Below are 19,305 nucleotides of genomic sequence, written 5' to 3' on the forward strand. Positions count from 1 at the left end.
AGAGATGTCTTGTCGTTCGCTCGACTACCCAACTTGTATTATTTGGTTACCCATGTGTTGTTTGTTGACTTAGATATATTTTCTTTCCATATTATATTTATGTTTTATGTGTAATATTAATTATAATTAATGTGTAATGATTCGTATCATAAGAATTTCGTCGAAGTTAAAATTGTCAGAATTCGTTAATCTATACTAATATTATAAAGAGGACAGATTTGTTTGTATTGAATAGGCTCCGAAACTACTGAGCCGATTTGAAAAATTGATTCACTGTTTGGAAGCTACACTATACCAGAGTGACATAGGCAATTAAAAAAAAAAAATAGGGGTACTTATTAAAACTCCAATAATGTTACGAAATTTAGAAAAATAATAATATAAAAATGGTAAAATTTTTTTAGATAAAAACAAATATTATTTAAATGAGAATAAAAGTTCATTAAAATAATAATAATTCAAACTGCTTTTATAATTTTCTATTTTTAGAAACCTGAAGCAAATATAAGGGTTAATGTGTGTGTATTATAATATTTTATTTTGAATATTTTGTTAAAGACCCGAGCGAAGCCGGAGCGGGCCGCTAGTAATAAATAATTTTCATTCAGTATGTATTTTTCGGAGCGGAGAATTATTAAGACTTAAGAGCCGCTTCAAACGAGAGAAAAATTATATTATTCATAAGTCGGACAGGTGTTTCAATTATAAACGAAGCGAGGCTGAAACACGTTTACGAAGTTTATACGAAGTTTTGTTGAAAAACCACCTGATTGATAATTCTACGGTATTTTCAAAACGGTTTTATTAGTGTGGAGAATACGAAGTGGTACGAAGTAGCTTATTTCTTGAAGATATCAATCAGATCAGGTAGTAGAAATGAAGAACGCATGGGTGAACATTATTGTTTTTTGTCGAACTATAGACCATGACTTCTCACAGGTGACTGATAATATTACCGTTAAATGTGTAAAAATGACTTTTTTTAAATTACTAAAACATCCTATATGATAAATAAAAATAGACCAAAGAGTAGTAGTAGTCCATAAAAACTAGAGATATTAAAACAAAAAAAGTGTCACTTTCTATTATTATTACATTGGAGTATTTGTTTAAGTTTTAAATGAATGTTTAGACCATTCTGCACCAATTATTTTGTAGAATCTATCTAGATTCGATGCACATGATTAGATTTCATAATCTAGGCCTTACCGCAAATAAGTCGTCGAGGACTAAAGGATAAGGCGCCCAGTGCATTCGTATGTAGCGATACATCGGTATTCGAATCCCTTCCGCAAGTACCAATTTTTCCAATGAAAAACGTACTTAACAAATATTTAGGATTGACTTCCACGGTAAAGAAATAACATCGTGTAATAAAAATCAAACCAGGAAAATTATAATTTGCGTAATTACTGGTGGTAGGACCTCTTGTGAGTCCGCGCGGGTACCACCACCGCCCTGCTTATTTCTGCCGTGAAGCAGTAATGCGTTTCGGTTTGAAGGGTGGAGCAGCCGTTGTAACTATACTGAGACCTTAGAACTTAAATCTCAAGGTGGGTGGCGCATTTACGTTGTAGATATCTATGGGCTCCAGTAACCACTTAACACCAGGCGGGCTATGGTCGTCCACCCATCTAAACAATAAAAAAAAAAAAAAATTTATCATCACAAAATAAAACAACTTAACAATCGACAAGTTCATATTTCGTGGACCAGCGATGTACAGCAAAGATAGATGGCAGATGCCACACTACCAACCTTGCGTGTCAGGTAATTTTATCGTATTTTTTTTTTGTTTGCATAATATCTATTTGTTCATACGTTCACTTTGCAATGGTACGACTTTTATTGTACAATACGATTGAGACTTGGTACGTGAGCGTCGTCTAACCGACGAGTCCAATGAAAAAATAAAATTGAAATGGTATTCCGATCGCTATTAAAATTTAATCCGTACAGGAATCTGAAGTATATCACGCCATGCGGCGACTAATGCGGACGTGGAGAATTATTCTTTATATTTTTGCTTGTAAAACGATTTTAAATAAATAACGTGTTGGGAATTGCTGAACGATAATGAAACGTAAGGTAATTATGGAGACGTGCCACACACGGCCTCCGTGTTAAACAATTTTCACATTGTGTATATTATTATGACGAAACCGCGAATGTACTGGTTTGTCGTTAATGAATCACGCAATATGTCAATTACTGAAGTATTTTATTCGAGTGATGTATAAATTGATGATGTTTTCACAAGTGGTTAAGAGAGCCAGAGAGAGTCACGAAACTAGCATAGAATACAAATATTTTTGATATTCTTACGCGCTGAGTTTCGGGATAAAAAAATGTTCCACCATAATACAACTTAAAACTATATTTATCACTTAGGACACACACAGAACATTTTAAAATTCTCAATTTGCTTCTTTCGCTTCGCTTCAGGTGATCCGTTCGCTATTTCGTTTGGGGTAGTTCCGATTACTAACTGACTGCGTGCCATCTCTAAGGCGATACCACATCCCTAGAATTATCGAGAATATTCCACGCAAATCGAGTATTGTGTTTCCGCTATCTGACAATAGATGACGTTGTACTTTTCGAGCGTTCTAGATGCTACTAGATCCTTGGATATTCGTTCGACTGTTCGGCGATAGATCTTACCGGCGTAACAATATCGTTTAAAATTAAAATATAATTAACAAGTGAAGAGTATTTTTTTCTCTTTTTCTGGTATGAATGCATTCCTTAAAAACAAACGACAAAATTATTTTTATTTTCACAAAAAAAAGCAGTAGTACAGTAAGCATGTCGACTAGCCGCAACGCGCTCTACAGAACGACCGGATTCCGTAAAACACGTTTTTCTAAGTAAATAAATAAAAAAATTCGAATTAACGTTGCAAACTTTGTTTACTCTGTTTCTGTCGTTTTATTATTTAGTCATCTCATTGCGTAGTGTAAGTACGAGACGTGTATATAAGTAGGTGGCCGCCTGCCTCTTCCAAGTGTGACGACCGTTATACACACGGAACCAGCTCCGACCCGGCTCGCATACCTCGTGCTCAATACTTTATATTCTACTGATTGATTCGTTTCGCATAATATAGTTACTACATTCATACCTAGTTTCTTAACATTGAAATAGTTCACAGCTCGTGATGTCGTTCACTTGAAATGCTTTGTCACGAAAAATCGAACGAATGCTGTTTGTTCGTCGTAACAATACACTCAATTATTAATGCATAGATAAATGAAAGGGTTTGATGTTGCATTGTTGCATAAACCGGATCATGGCTAAGGAAAGTGACCTTGGATGATGTCATTCCTTATTGTCGTCACTTTCTGAAAGTTACTAAAGTCGTCCGTTCACCTTAGTGAATTTCTCATCGGCCTCTAAATTACTTTATGATGATCGTGACCGCTCCCAAAATAGTGAAACGGCTAAGCCGGAGAACACACGTACCTTACTGCTAATATCAATGGATATAAATGCTTTTATCAAGCCCACATTAGACGGTGTGTTTAATCCATCCAATTCCATCGGAAATTTTTCATGAAATATTAATCACCGACCTATTTTTCGATTTTTTTGTATCTAAACAGAATAAAACCACCTTTTTCTATTCCCACGGTCAGCATTGAAAAATCAGATTTAGTTCAACTAACAAATGAATGTTGACAATTGATTTCCCGACATTAACGCAAAAGAAAAGATTATTACAAATAAATTAATTATAAATAATAAAAAGATATACAAGAAATGAAATATTAAGGGATTTAATTTGTGGAATAGCTAAATATTTTCTTCATTAGTACTTAAAAAAAATTCGGGAAAGTCAGCCATTTCAAAGTATAATAAGAAATAATTCAAAAATATGTAAGACATGGTTACCCTATCATTTTATCATTGGTCACATTTGCCACCAATATTTATACCAGGGCTCTCCAGACAGCGGTCCGGCTTGTGGGGCCCGCGATGTATGTTTTAGTCGGAAAATATTTTTGGATGAACATAGTTTGGATAATATGTAGAATTCTTTGTCAAAACATTTAATATAATATAATATTTGGAATAATTTACCTTTATTCCTGTAATATTCCATTCCCATGACATCATTTAAAAGTGAAGCTATCTTTTACTATTATTAGGGGAATTCAAGGAAATATTTTTGAAAATATATTTTTCTGCGGCTCTACACCTTTGTCGGAAATATAATTAGTCCGCAAAGGTATGTAGGTTGGACAGGCCTTTTCTATTCAATGAGCTGCCTCGGAATTGGGTGTTTGTAATATGATTTTAAACCAAGACCAATTAAAAAATACTTGGATAAGAAATCAAGGTTCTAATAAATAAATTTTTGTCCAGCTTTTCAACTTCGAATTGTTACTTCATCCCCATTATCCATCAATACTAGTAGTAATATAAATTTGTTAAGATGGTTGTTATATTGTGAAACCTGTACGTCGTTCATTCCAATTTGAATGACAGGATATCCGTTACACAATAAATTGAGACCTTACTTCCTAAGCTTACCTTCTAGATATTACTTCGACTGCCAGTTTGGCGTCTAGTGGGTGGTGGGGAAATGCGTCACCTTGCCCCCAGCTTATCTCGGATGAGAAGTAGCAATCGGTTCAGCTCCAACATGCCCCAACTACCGTTCCCAGCGTGGGCGGCGGTCTGACGATTTCCTCCTGACTCCAAAAAAATTTAAAAAAAAGAGCCTTACCTTTGAAAATGGGTGGCGGAATTCACGGCATAATCCCTTAGCACTTCGTAGATCACCATCGGCAATCAACAGGAGACCTTGGTCGGTGACGCTGGCATAGCCCTCTAAGGCTAACAGTATAGGTAGGAAAAAAAACAGGGGAATTTAACTTAATAAAAATTAAAATAGTAAATACCAATGCTAAAAGTATGTATGGTTTATACAGCCAGCTAATATTCTAAATGCATTGTGATTAGAAAGAAACCTGTGCCTAAGTATTCGTGGTATTAAGAAGGCCATTTGGTAAGTGTACAACACATTTTGCTATCGATTATTAAAAAAAAAAGCATAATGGTTCGAAATATAAAACAATTATAATGTTGCATAAATATAGTTTATACATGTTAAATTTTATTACAATTTTTTTCAATTTTACGAAATAAAATGAAATAAAAACACGCATGAAACGGTTTACTTAATGATTTGAAATCATAAAATCTAAAATCAATAATACCGCACGATACACGGAAACGAAATGTACCTGGTCTACTAGAAATGATTGACGTCAAACAATTTACCTCCGCACTGAGTAATTATGTGCTGAATGCAACGTTACAATACGATCGGTCTGAGTTGAAATTCAATTTTCGCGTTTCTGCGTACGAACTTGCATTATTAAATACGGGTTGTTCAATCGAAGAACACATAATAGCATTGAGAACATAATATTTGAAGCAGAACCACAGCGTGTTCATTAATCGAAATATTGTGTGTAGCGTAATATGAGACAGTCTGAACGGGCCGAGTTGCCGTTGACCATAATCGCGGAGGCTGCAATCCGACACACAAACGCGCACCCTAATGCTCCCACGGTCTCGACTTACTGGCTGTTGATCATTTCCCACAACATATTCACTTGTGTCCAGCTCTTGTAGTTACAATGCGGAACACGTGCGATGATCAACTACACGTTACTACAAAAGCCAATAAGACACACACACACTACAAGGGATAACAATATTCGCTTCATCGACTGTGGAGTGCATTAAATGCGTGAAGAATTCAGTTCTTTACAATGCAGTTTATGTTAAAATAGCATTTTCTTCGGTTTTCAGGAGTAAACATAATTAAAACTTGTTTAAATATGGTTTCATTTCACGTTTTTGATTGTAATTGTATTGCTATTCTATTAGTCGTTTAGTGACCACGATGACTGTAAATTATTTAAAAACTCGGAAATAATTTAATATATTTTTTATTTTTATTGTTGCTTAGATGGGTGGACGAGCTCACAGCCCACCTGGTGTCAAGTGGTTACTGGAGCCCATAGACATCTACAACGTAAATGCGCCACCCACCTTGAGATATAAGTTCTAAGGTCTCAAGTATAGTTACAACGGCTGCCCCACCCTTCAAACCGAAATGCATTACTGCTTCACGGCTGCAAATAGGCAGGGTGGTGGCACCTATCCGTGCGGACTCACAAGAGGTCCTACCACCAGTAAAATACACGAGATTAAGCTGTAAATGTAGTTTTAATTATTTAATGATAAAATTATATTGAAGTTAACTATAAGCTACACATTATAGTTTAAATACGTGGAATTACTAAACGAATAGGACAATTGTGTGGAATCATTTCAATTACAATTGTGTTCGGTTCAGTTTCGCTACATTACCCATTGTGAACAATACTTCTATAGGCGTGATTGGAATCCCTATGTCTAATATTGCTATTATCAGGGCGTAATTTTGTTCACCTAACAAGTAATCGTAAATTTTAACGGCCGTCTGGTCTAGTTGTAAGTGACATGGTCACTACACAGGAGGGTCGCGGGTTCGAATCCCGCCAAGGGAACATATTTGTATGATAAATATAAATGTCTTTTAAAGGGTTATGGATGTATATTAAATATATGTATGTGTATAATAAAAATCTTACATTTATTTCCGTTATCTGGTACCTGTAACACAAGTTCTTTACGAACTTATCACGGGACCAGTTAACGTGACGTGATTGTTAGTAAATATTTATTATTTATTTTTTAATCTATAAAAACTGAAAAATGTATGCCATTATATGTTATTATTTAAAAAAAAACGAATACTATTAATTTAAAGTTATTCATCGATTTATTTAACAGACACGTTATGTTTTCTATACTAATATTATAAAGAGGAAAGATTTGTTTGTTTGTTTGTTTCGAATAGGCTCCGAAACTACTGGACCGATTTGAAAAATTCTTTTTCCATTAGAAGCCGACATTGTCCCTGATGAACATAGGCTACTTTTTTTTTTTTATTATTATTTTTTTGTTTCATTTGTGTATTAATGTTTCCGAAGCGAAGCGAGGGCGGGTCGCTAGTCTATAATAATGAAACTCATTGACTTCCTGTCACATAGTTGATTTCTCAGAAGAATAAAACACGTACTGAAATTTAGAAACACCGTAGCTATTCATATCTAAAACGTTTTATCGGTTCTTTATAAGCTACGTAAAATATTTAATGCTACAAAATAAAGTCATTGTTGATTGACTTTAAAATTTGCTACTTTAATATAGGTATTACTTTAAGTAAATCCTTGAAAACACACAAATATAATTACTTTTGTTTTTTCGAGTCATAGACATAATTAAAACTACTTTTACCGTTTAATTGCGCAATTTTATGGTTTTTACATATGGTTATTACATATTTCCAAAATTTCAACTACTTTACTGTTTTGAATACAATTAAAAAAGAACATAATAATGACCACAAAAAACGCGATTTCAAACTGTAAAAGTAGTTTTAATTACAACTGATCTATGTAGCCAAGTATTATTTCGATAATAATTGACAAAAATGTACCTAAACAGTTTTCATGCACAGGTCTAGTTGAGCGAAATAAAAATTGAAACCTTTAAATAAATTGCCAAAAATATTCAGGAGCATTCGGGACGGAGATCAATTTATGTTATGGCCGGGAATTCTTTTAAGTATAATCGTTATCATTTGTCACTGGTGTGACCCGCCGGGCGTCGACACCTCTGACAACGAATCCACAAATGTATTTATTTATTTCAATATTTTAAACGTAAAAAACACGAACGCTTTTAGAATGTGTTATTTTATATATATTAATACGTGAAGCAAAAACTTTGTATCCCTTTCTACGAAAATTGCGCGGACGGAGGAGTATGAAATTTTCCACACTTATGGAGAATTTAAAGAAGAAGTGCACAATGCAATTTTTTTTTTAAATAATACATAAAAGATACATTAAATCAATAAAGAAAACATTACACACACTACATACCATGTATTTGACGCACACACGCATGCATACTATTTATTGTCAAACTTTTGTTCTTGGCGTCTGTTGTCAAATTGAAAATAGATTAAATATTGTTTGTCTTTGTTTATATTTTTTATAGTGTAGTCTTGGCGAAATTTGTGATTATAGAAGTATATAATACAATCATAATAGTGTATGTACAAACATAGAATTCCAATTAATTATAGTCGAATTTCGACTACTGTGGGACCTCTATTATTCATAATACGACGATAGCTAAACGAAGGACTTCGAATATGAGTGATTTCAATTGAATCTGTCAAATTAAAACACGTGAAGAACGCGTGAAGTAAGATTTATTTCTGGTCTCAACAGCAGCATCTTTTTTTTTTTTATTGCTTATATGGGTGGACGAGCTCTCAGCCCACCTGGTGTTAAGTGGTTACTGGAAGCCATAGACATCTACAATGTAAATGCGCCACCCACCTTGAGATATAAGTTCTAAGGGTCTCAGTATAGTTACAACGGCTGCCCCACCCTTCAAACCGAAACGCATTACTGCTTCACGGCAGAAATAGGCAGGGTGGTGGTACCTATCCTACCTATCTATGACGTCATGTATGGGATACGGTAATTCTTTAACATCAGTTGGGCCGTGAGGCTGTCTCTCCAACTATACAGTAATTAAGTTGAGTACGTAATTATTATTGAGTTCTCAATTACATTGTGATATAGTAAAAGAAAATCCGAAAAGAAAACCACACCGTGCCTTAAAGATAGGAGAAATTAAAAAGATTTTCCTGTCTCAGTTTCAATTTAATTATGTAACTTCCGAGAAGCTTGCTGCTAAGAAACCTAAGAGTGTTGTTTTGAATCATAAATAAAATTTGCGATTCAACAGAAGTGACACTCATTTCAACCACAAAGAAAATTTCTTTTCAGCGAATTGCTTTTATTGTGAACTTTACTAGTTTTATTTGAACATATTTGGTCACAATACAGATTTACAGGTACTACACGGGCATATCTATCTACCGCTAAAGAGCATTCATTCATCTATATATATACGTAAAGCAAAAACTTTGTATCCCTTTTTACGAAAATTGCGCGGACGGAGGAGTATGAAACAGTGCACACTTATAGAGAATATAGAGAAGAAGTGCACAATGCTAATATTTTTTTAAAATAATGCATAAAAGATACAATAAATCAATAAAGAAAACATTACACACACTATATACCACGTATTTGACGCACACACGCATGCATACTATTTATTGTCAAACTTTGGTTCTTGGCGTCTGTTGTCAAATTCAGAATAGATTAAATATTGTTTGTCTTTGTTAATATTTTTTATAGTGTAGTCTTGGCGAAATTTGTGATTATAGAAGCATAAAATACAATCATAATAGTGTACAAACTGACAATTCCAATTAATTATAGTCGAATTTCGACTACTGCGGGACCTCTAGTTCCATTTAAAGCTTATGACAGCACAATACTAAAGTACCAATTTCGTTAAGATTTCAATGTCGCAAGCTGGGGTATATAATGCAGGTATTTATATGAATATTCATCTACTCGTTAAAGAAAAAAAAAAGAATTTAAATTTAAATCTTAAACCGAATCCCGTTTTGAGTTTGAAAATTATGGATACTTCTTGATATTAACATAATATGGGTGACCTTACCGGCCAAAATGATGCCATCAAATATGGCTACTATGTAAACTTAAATCACATTAAATTTAATATCATGAATAGTATCAACATTACAGTTCGGTTAGCCTATTTGAGTGGTTTTTTTTTTGATAAATATTATCCATAATTATGTACATTATTTTATAGTGCTTCGAAATAAAACTAACCTTTAACGTTGGAGTTCTAAATAAATCAGTGCGTTCGATACATAAATAAATAACGACCTTATATATAAATAAGGGGCTTTATAGCCGTCTTTTGTTCCACTTTATTTTTGTCACGTAACATTGCAAAGGTAAGTATACAGTATTACAATAACAACATTATTGTTTCAAACTTAGACGAAACCTCTTTTGCGCTGACGGCTACAGTCACGTCAATTTACACAACCAAGCCGAAATCTTGGGTTTCTATTCGACAATCCCTAATAAATACGAGCAAATCAGGGTTCCGTAAATAAATTTATTTCGTATTTTTTATGCCATTAATGACATTATCACCCGTAAATCTAATTTTAGTAAGAACAAGAGCCTAGTTTAAAAATAATAAAAAATTCAGTATACTGGGCCATGAACTCAAAACATTAGACGTGAGAGCCTCACGGTCACATAGTTGTATTTAATTCTCGGCTATGACGTCATACGACCCTGATACATAGCTCGCCCACACTGCTGCCTTCATAGAAACACTAGGAATTTCCAATTGGGAGTTTCATTAGAGAAAGGAATTGTTATTTCCTTATCCTAAAATGCTACCGACGTAGACCTCATTAATTTAAATTCATTCGATTACGATCGATTTCAATGTAAAAATTGTGTTATATTCAATTTAAAATAACCTAATCGGCAAATATTAGAAACCTCTTACTTTACTCATCTTCGAAATTTTGATTGAAAAGCCTCTTATTCGGCTGGCCCTATTTGTTCTTCACAGCAGTTTAACTGTCTGAGGATTATTTTGAATTAATTTGAAAGCTTTATTTAATATCTTCAATCGTTTGGGAAAATCTGTAACGTTGAAAATTCTCTTTGATAAATTATCAATAATCTGAAAATGAAATGTTTTCAGAATCCGCAAAGTAACTGATTATATTGAGAAAAAATTAACGGACAATTTCGAGATATAAATATCTTGTTTTTATAAAATATATTTATCAATAACGCGTTTGGACTAGCAAATTGTTTCTTAATGAATGGACACCGTGCCAGTAACATTTCATCTTGTTAGATGCACAACGTTAAATTTAACGTATCAAGTAGCGGGTCTTTTGAGTCGTTTGTTGAAGGATGTACATATGTATACAATCGTATGTTCCTTGAGGAGTGCTCTGAGGAATTGTTTGAGATGATACCAAAATCTCGTTTTTACCATTGCACCACCCGCCATCGGAGTAGAGTTCATCCAGACTACCCGGGGCCACTACGTTCATCCATAGTGCGTTTCCAGAGATCTGTTTTGCCACTCACCATCCGGCTTTGGAATGAGCTTCCCTCTACGGTGTTTCTCGAGCGCTATGACATATCCTTCGAACGAGGCTTGTGAAGAGTACTAAACGGTAGGCAGCGGCTTGGCTCTGCCCCTGGCATTGCTGATGTCCATGCGCGACAGTAACCACTCACCATCAGGTGGGCCGTCTGCACGTCTGCCTATACGGCAAAAAAAAAAAACTGGCTATAAATACCGTTACAATAAAATAACAATTTTAATATTAAATTCGAATTGGGAACATATTCTTCATTGTGATTTATAGCTATGGCGCCGATTTTTTAATTAAAACATTTGTGATATCAAAATGAAATGAGTTGGTAAAGACAACGGAATTGGTTTAACAACAATTGTGTGTGATGACATGAAGCAGGTGATACAATGATGACTTTATGAAGTTAAAGTAAAATTAATAGCCTGGGTAAAATTGTTTGAAACAAAATACCTATTACGGGTGTCTTATGCTTCCTTATGTAATTCAGTACATTTTATAACTAAACGGCAAAGCTTCCGTTATCTATTCCAAATACAGGATAAACCCCACACAAAGAAGGTTGTTTGTATTATCGATAAAATGATGTTACGCTTCAAGGTGTCAGCCGAATTACAAAGTCACTTTGTCTGCCCTCGCAGTGTATTTTATAGTATTTATTTGATACTTACAAAAATATACTCAAATTTATTCTATCAAAAAGATTTAAATTCATAGATCTGATAAAAACTCCTTGCTATTATTTATAGATACTTCGAAATTTGCAGATGTAGTACCTTTTAGTAGGTTTTAAAAATCAGGTTCTGTTAAATCAAATAACTAGTGAATAAGATGCACGTAACTATACTTGAGACCTTAGAACTTATATCTCAAGGTGGGTGGCGCATTTACGTCGCAGATGTCTATGGGCTTCAGTAACCACTTAACACCAGGTGGGCTGTGAGCTCGTCCACCAATCTAAGCAATAAAAAACCCAAGATCTCATGGTCAAAATGGCGTTGAACGGTTTCGTGAACCGATAAACAATGTTACATAAATGCTACCACCATTGTTTGTTATTCATAATTATGAAGACCGAAATTTGGGCGATGAACTTATTTTCAGTACAAATAAAAGATGATACAAACTGAATAAATAAACTAACAAAATTAATTATAAAGTTTTTGTAGCGAATAAAACTATTTAAAGATAAATAACTTATACAAATATTTACGTTATTATAACGTTAAACTTGGCGTATATTCTGGATCTATTTTACAAAATTCGTATGTAGGCTTGTATTTTGAGTCCAAAGACAAAGCTTGCTTTTAGGTGCGGACCATTCGATCCCTTTAACAATAAACGCTAGGTAACAATAGAGGGCTACATGTAAGCGTTACTACGACCAAAATATTTGATTCGGTTCTCGTCAATTTATGATCCGGCCTTTAGGGCGGCAGGTACCAATTTGTCTTAGGTAATTGTGTGATATATAGGAGCTAAAGCTTGAAATGTTGTAGTCATGAAACGGCGCTTTGCACGACGGGTGGGTGTCACCGTGCTGGTTATTTTTGCCGCGTGTGGGAGGCTTAACAAAAGAAGATCTCCCACCGAGCGGGTGATATTACTCGGCAGACCGACGGTACCAATATTGTTGTTCCGAACTTGTATGTATAACAAGCTTGTCTTGAAAATGTCGTAAGCGAGATTCAGGCACCTTTTTTTATTGCCCGTGTAGGCAAACGTGTGCTCATCTCACCTGATGGTGAGTAGTTACCGTAGCTTTGGACGTCAGCAATGCCAGGGGCAGAGCCAAGCCGTTGCCTACCGTTAAATATCTTGTGTTCTATGATGGCTACCCGCCATACCGCGAATAATTTGCGCTCTGATATCAAGAGCACAGCTGTTAATACAACATCCACCCTAGTGTTTCCCATTTACATATCAAGCAGCCCCATATCGACCCTACGGATTATACAACCAACTTTGGGAGTCACTGATCTAGTGTCTTCCGTATAAGTTTTATCTATATACCTGAAGATTAGGCGTTGGGCGTGTTGTCTTTTTCCATAAAACAAACGAATATCGCATTATTTAGTGCCACTGAATTGACACTGTTACTGGTTTTAATTTGACCAAATGTAACAAAACAACATTGACTCGATGTGCTTACTATTTAATACTTTACTAGATGATGACCGAGCTTTGCTCGTTTTGTTTTTTTATAACGCCATCTTGTTCTGTCTTTAAAGCGGTTAGTTGCCCTCAATTAAGAAAAATAGTATTATTATTCGCCAATAGATGTCGGGAAGAGTTGATTGTTGAAAACACGAATAAAACAACATTTTCTGAAAATAAATCGTAGCTAGAACGATTCATCGCCCTCGAAATCCCCTGTATACTAAATTTTATGAAAATCGTTGGAGCCGTTTCCGAGATTCAGATTAAATACATATATATTAATATACAAGAATTGCTCATTTAAAGGTATAAGATCAAAATAAAGGGAAGGTTATAATGTGCTATTTAATACTTTATCAAATTAAAGGGAAGGTTATAAGGCGCGTAGCATTGACGAGTAGGTTGTGCGCGACTCGGAAGACGCGCGCGCACGCGACTCCGTGTCATTGACCTCAGCGCGGGCGACGTTGCCTCCGTCGGATGGGTGCCGCGCCATAGCTGCCTCGTGGCCCAATTATTAACGGTTTTTTCTCTTCTTAAATCTCTCCTCAAGCGTTGTTTTAAATAAATAAACAAAACCAACATTTAGGTAACAGGATTTTAAGGTGAAAATATTCCGTGATTGTACAGATTTTAACAGTGGAAACATTTAAATACTATAAGAACTTAAATAATAATAGGAGTTTAAATATTGAAATCATCTTCGAACTGTGGACTAGACGGTCCGAGGATATATATATAGGTTGAAGAGATGAGAGCAGTAGTTCGTTGTGAGCCGCGAGGGCTAGAGTAGGAACGCGGATGCTGGATAACTCAAATAATTGTTATCCATAAAATACTATCTGTTAGTAAATTTTGGTGTATTTAGTTTTGTATTTAGTAGGGAAAGTGTGGAAAGAAGGCGGTAATCAAGGAGATTTAGGGAAATTCAATAAAAGTAAATAAAAGTGGCTGGGATTGTTATGTATCGTCTGATGGATTTTTGATCAGACTATTAGTAGTGGGTTCTCTGATCTAAGACGATCTCAAGAGAAATTTAAGAAAAGTAACTTGATCTTCAACTTTTATCGTTATAAGAGAGCCTTAGATCTTTTGTGCGGAAGACCCAAATAAATACATTATGTAATAAATATCTTGGATGTGTTTTACTTGTCCATTATTACGTCCTCACGCTACCGTCGCGTCGTGGGAACGTGAAATAAACGACCAACATCTGCCCCCATTAAACTGTGTCTCTTCAAAAATAAACAAAAAACAAAAACACTATTTAATTTTAGTGTCGTGTATGATAAATGCTAATATGTATAATATTATGTTTCTGATAGTCCTGCGAACGGAAAAAACATCTTTTCATAATTAAAAAAAATACCCTGTAATTAATTTAGTATTCATAGTTTTCTTTTCTTTTATGTAATGTCATTTAATATTTATGTACATATATTGTAATTCACCATTAGACTAAAACAAAATTATTAAGGAGTTGACAAGTTTTTGCGTTAAATTTGAAATTTTAGCAATTCAGAAGCCGTTGCAAAGCGTGGCGGCTACAATTACAGTGACACTGCGGGATCATACTAGAACGAAATTATGCCAATTTTATCAGTATACCTAAGGTTGTCTGTGTAATGTTTAATGAAGATAGTAAAGTGGAACTTTTAGGAACGCGAGGAGTTAAGTTGTGTGATTTGTTTTATTTTGTCTATTTAGTGTTTCTTCAGGTTTAAATATGTAACAACGGTGGTTTATTTATTAACTGTTTAGTATCTGTGAAAGTGCACAAATGTGGGAAAAACAAAAAAGCCGCTAAACGTAACTTCTCGAGATCCTCCAAAAAGTCTACTGAAAGTCTCAGTAAATGACCACCATTTTACTGAGATTATATTTCATACTATCTCATCTCTTTTCATTTCATTTCACTACATATTAACACTTTTTATAAAAATAAGAATATAAATTAAAATAAGATTTGACCTAAAGATCTCAGATATAGTGTGTGTTCATCGCATCTAACTAAATATCGATCGGCAACCCCATTAAACGTGGAGTAGACCTAGGAAGCGATGATGATGATGCTGAGACAGAAAAAGAGAGCTATATAAAGTAAATTTAATGATATTTATTGAAATTATAATTGAATGTAATCGCAATTTCTCTAGAAACTTTTATTTTACGAAAATGATATCCCAAAGATAACGATGAAAAATGAAATGAGGCTACAGGAAATCTTTATTCGCAATTATTATATTTTAATAAAAAGAGGAAAGATTAAGAAATTGTTAGAAAATTTAAATTAGATGCAATACAATATATAAACAAAATGTTATTGCTTTCAAAAATACAAGCTGTTGTACGTGACTACCATATTCGGTCACCGGCATTGATGGTCATAAAATAATTTGCAAACGAAACGCTGTCATTTAGTAGTTAAGCAAAATTTACTGCCTGGTTCTCTCTATACGATACTTTATTTTCATCAAACAACTAAAATTAATCAACGTACCCTCTAAAGCAAACTATTCTACTATACTTAATACTATACTCATAATAATATTCTATTTTGGTCCGTATATCACGGTGATCACATATAACGTCATAGAACACTGCCTGTTCCCTGATTTTGATCGGTTCATTGTACGCTGAGAGTGAGAAATTACAAAACTGGTTGTCTATTTCGAAATAGTTTCCAAATTCTTGGTGACATGTAGAGAGACTTAGGCATGATATCAATAAATTAATTAGATTATATTATTGTTTCAACAGTATTTTTGGTTGCTATACCTACAGCAAAACGTTACATTAATACACTACTCGTCGAACTGGGCAAAGAGTTCGGCATGCAACCTAACCCATGCATCAGCCCGCTGAGTTTCTCGCCCAATCATCTCAGCGGGTCGCGATTCCGATCAGGTAGTAGATTCATTGGCGAAGCAGTTGCTCTTGAGTTGTTAGATCTCCTTTGGAGGCGTTCAGGCAGCTGTTAGCAAATCCCACCCCTCCTGGCTGAGCCTTTGCTCGCACACCGTACTGGTGAAACAGGAAAGACCTCTGGGCCACTAGTAATCCCTCATTCATAAAAAAAAACGAACACATTCCTGTCAAAATTCATTTTATAGTATATCATGTATATTCTAGAATAATTCGATCACCGATGTACTTAAAGAAATATCAGCCAACGATTAACAAACAAAACAACAGTAAATACTGTATAATAGTTCTGTTCTAAGCTAAACTTAAGAAACACGTAAGCAATATTTACACACGAGTTCCGACCCAATCGAACTTTCTCTTTGGGATATAACGAGAATTTGGTGCGTAAGCTAAAGTGTTGCTTAGAAGATTCGCTTTGGAAAGTGTTAATTTTTTTTTGGCAAATAGATACACCTCGCGCTGACCTCATAGAACACATAAAACATGAATAGCAAATATCCCTTACCCTTGTAATCGGAACGCATAGTTGTGTCGTAAACCTAGGAATGACGACGGTTCCATCTACAACAATGCTATTACCAGTAAATACGTTTAAGTATATAGAAACGAGTAAAGTTTTATCCTTCTTGGTAGTTATAAAAATAGATATGAAAATACGCGTATTCAAAGATTTCATCTAATGAAAGTTTGCGTAGAAGAACTTCAATGCCCACCAAATTAAATGTGCTCTACATGTTATTTTGGTTCCGTATGGCTTGACTTTTATGTTTTCTCTTTTTATCAGTACTCTTAAATTAACATACAATCCGCTGTTCCTTCAGAGACTATAGAAGCGTTCTTACAGAGTAAAATTGATTTTTTTTTAAATGTCTATATATATATTATATATAAAAATGAATTGCTGTTCGTTTGTCACGCTAAAACTCGAGAACGGCTGGACCGATTTGGCTAATTTTGGTCTTGAATATTTGTGAAAGTCCAGAGAAAGTTTAAAATGTAAATAAATATGAAAATGCTCGGAATTAAATAAAAAATTACAATTTTGTTTTTCCTTTGATGTGTCCCCCGTCGGACATATTCCTTTTGTTTGTTTTAAGTTTATTTTATATAAAAGTTTAGGTCTTTTATTTATCGATTGAAGCACTACAAAGTCTGCCGGGTCAGCTAGTTTCTCATAAAAATAATATGTGGTCATAACACGATTATGCACGAATTAGCGCAATGGATTATTATTACGGCAGCACTTACGAGATACTGTTGATAATTAAAGTTTGCTGCAATTACTGAAGCGAATTATGTTTAATAATAGGCATTGTTCAATTGATTATTGTCTATTGGCTAATATCTGATTCGCGTCAGCATATTTTCGAAATAAATTTGAATAGTAGTTTTTTATATGTGTTCTGTGTGACTTTGTTCACCTCGACTTGACCTCACATGTGGACATAGTATCGAATAACATCCATCTCCTACTCATTAAACTAGAACTTCTGGTGTTTCGATCTTTTTTCCTACTTAAGCTGGTAGCCTAGGTGGTTATGCCAGCGTAACCGGGCGAGTAGGTGAGCTCACGGGGCTTCGACCTGAGGACGTTGTTAACACTAGCCCTAGCAACTAGGCACTAGCCTTCGCAGAATTTAACACCGCATCGAAATCGCAACCTCCTGAGAAGATCTGGCGAGAAACCCAGGGGGCTGATGCATGCGTTAAATTGCACGTCGAACTCTTTGTCCTAAGTCTGCTCCTAGCGTAAGAGCTGAAGAGGTCTAGTGCAAGAGTAATTGTATCTGATGGATCCGTATGGACGTGGATAACGAAGTCTGCATTATTAATTTATAGGCATATATAGATATAGCTATATTTGCATTATTAATCTGTTTGTAAATTGATATGTGTGTATGTATATGTGACGTATTTAATTATAGTACTGTTTCTACATAGCATGTTTTATGTGATATCGGAAACACAGGCTTGGATACAAAACGTTGCAATGGATCCAACATTTAGAAAAATAAATAAATCTTTAAAATTATTAAGTTACGTTGATTACGATATAACACGGCTTGGAAGTATGTACTTTCATCATAATTAACTGACTCTTCTCTCAGTACAGGTAGCATACATATTCACGCAGACTTTCCAGTAAAAAAATCCAATTATCTTGCATCGCAATGTTTGACAGCATTTTTAAAAAGTTATGAATTTCATACTTCTTTTGTTTTCTGATATAAACTATGAAATATTAGAGATCGGAGCTGTCCTTTTCGTTTTGAATTTTATAAAATGTAGACCATTTCAAATGACCTCTCTACATCCAAATAAAGGCTGTTGAAATTATGACCGTATCAACGAATAGCTAGTTATTTTGTTCTTTAATATCGTTTACCCTAAGAAGCTTATATCTAATTTTTAAAACTGATTGTTTATATGTGTGTGTGTGTGTTTTTGTATGTGTATGCGCTCACGGCTTTTAAGCCATTTGAATTTTCGTATGTTATGTGGTTCGCGCGTGGTTTCATAAATAGGTGTTTCTCGTACTTTTGGCAATAGTTCACAGTGGAGCGTGGTTGAGTTTCACTAGTTTACTTTTTTTGTTTAACAGTAGCCTCGAGGGGTGTTATTCTGGTTTCGTGTAGGCGAACACACGGGTCTTAGCTTAAATTTGACTGAGACATTGCCTAGCAAGAGCCTTTTTTATTGCTTAGATGGGTGGGCGAGCTCACGGCCCACCTGATGTTAAGTGGTTACCGGAGCCTATAGACATCTACAACGTAAATGCCGCCACCTACCTTGAGATAAGAGTTCTAAAGTCTCAGTATAGTTACAACGGCTGCCCCACCCTTCAAACCGAAACGCATTACTGCTTCACGGTAGAAATAGGCAGGGTGGTGGTACCTACCCGTCCAGACTCACAAGAGGTTCTTTCTACTACTAGTAATTACGCAAATTATAATTGTTTTGCGGGTTTCGGTTTTTATTACACGATGTTATGCCTTCACCGTGGAAGTCAATCGTGAACATTTGTCAAGTACGTATTTAATTTAAAAAAT

The 19,305-nt window shown here is 34.8% G+C and overlaps 1 protein-coding gene across 1 annotated transcript in view; it reads left to right on the top strand.

Moving 5' to 3' along the window:
* The window catches only part of LOC101743174 (hemicentin-1), a 97,128-nt gene that overhangs the window by 42,408 nt on the left and 35,415 nt on the right, over window positions 1-19,305 (top strand). The gene's annotated exons all lie outside the window — the stretch shown is intronic.

This window comes from Bombyx mori, chromosome 12, assembly GCF_030269925.1.
Source record: "Bombyx mori chromosome 12, ASM3026992v2".
Classification (NCBI taxonomy): Eukaryota; Metazoa; Arthropoda; class Insecta; order Lepidoptera; family Bombycidae; genus Bombyx; species Bombyx mori.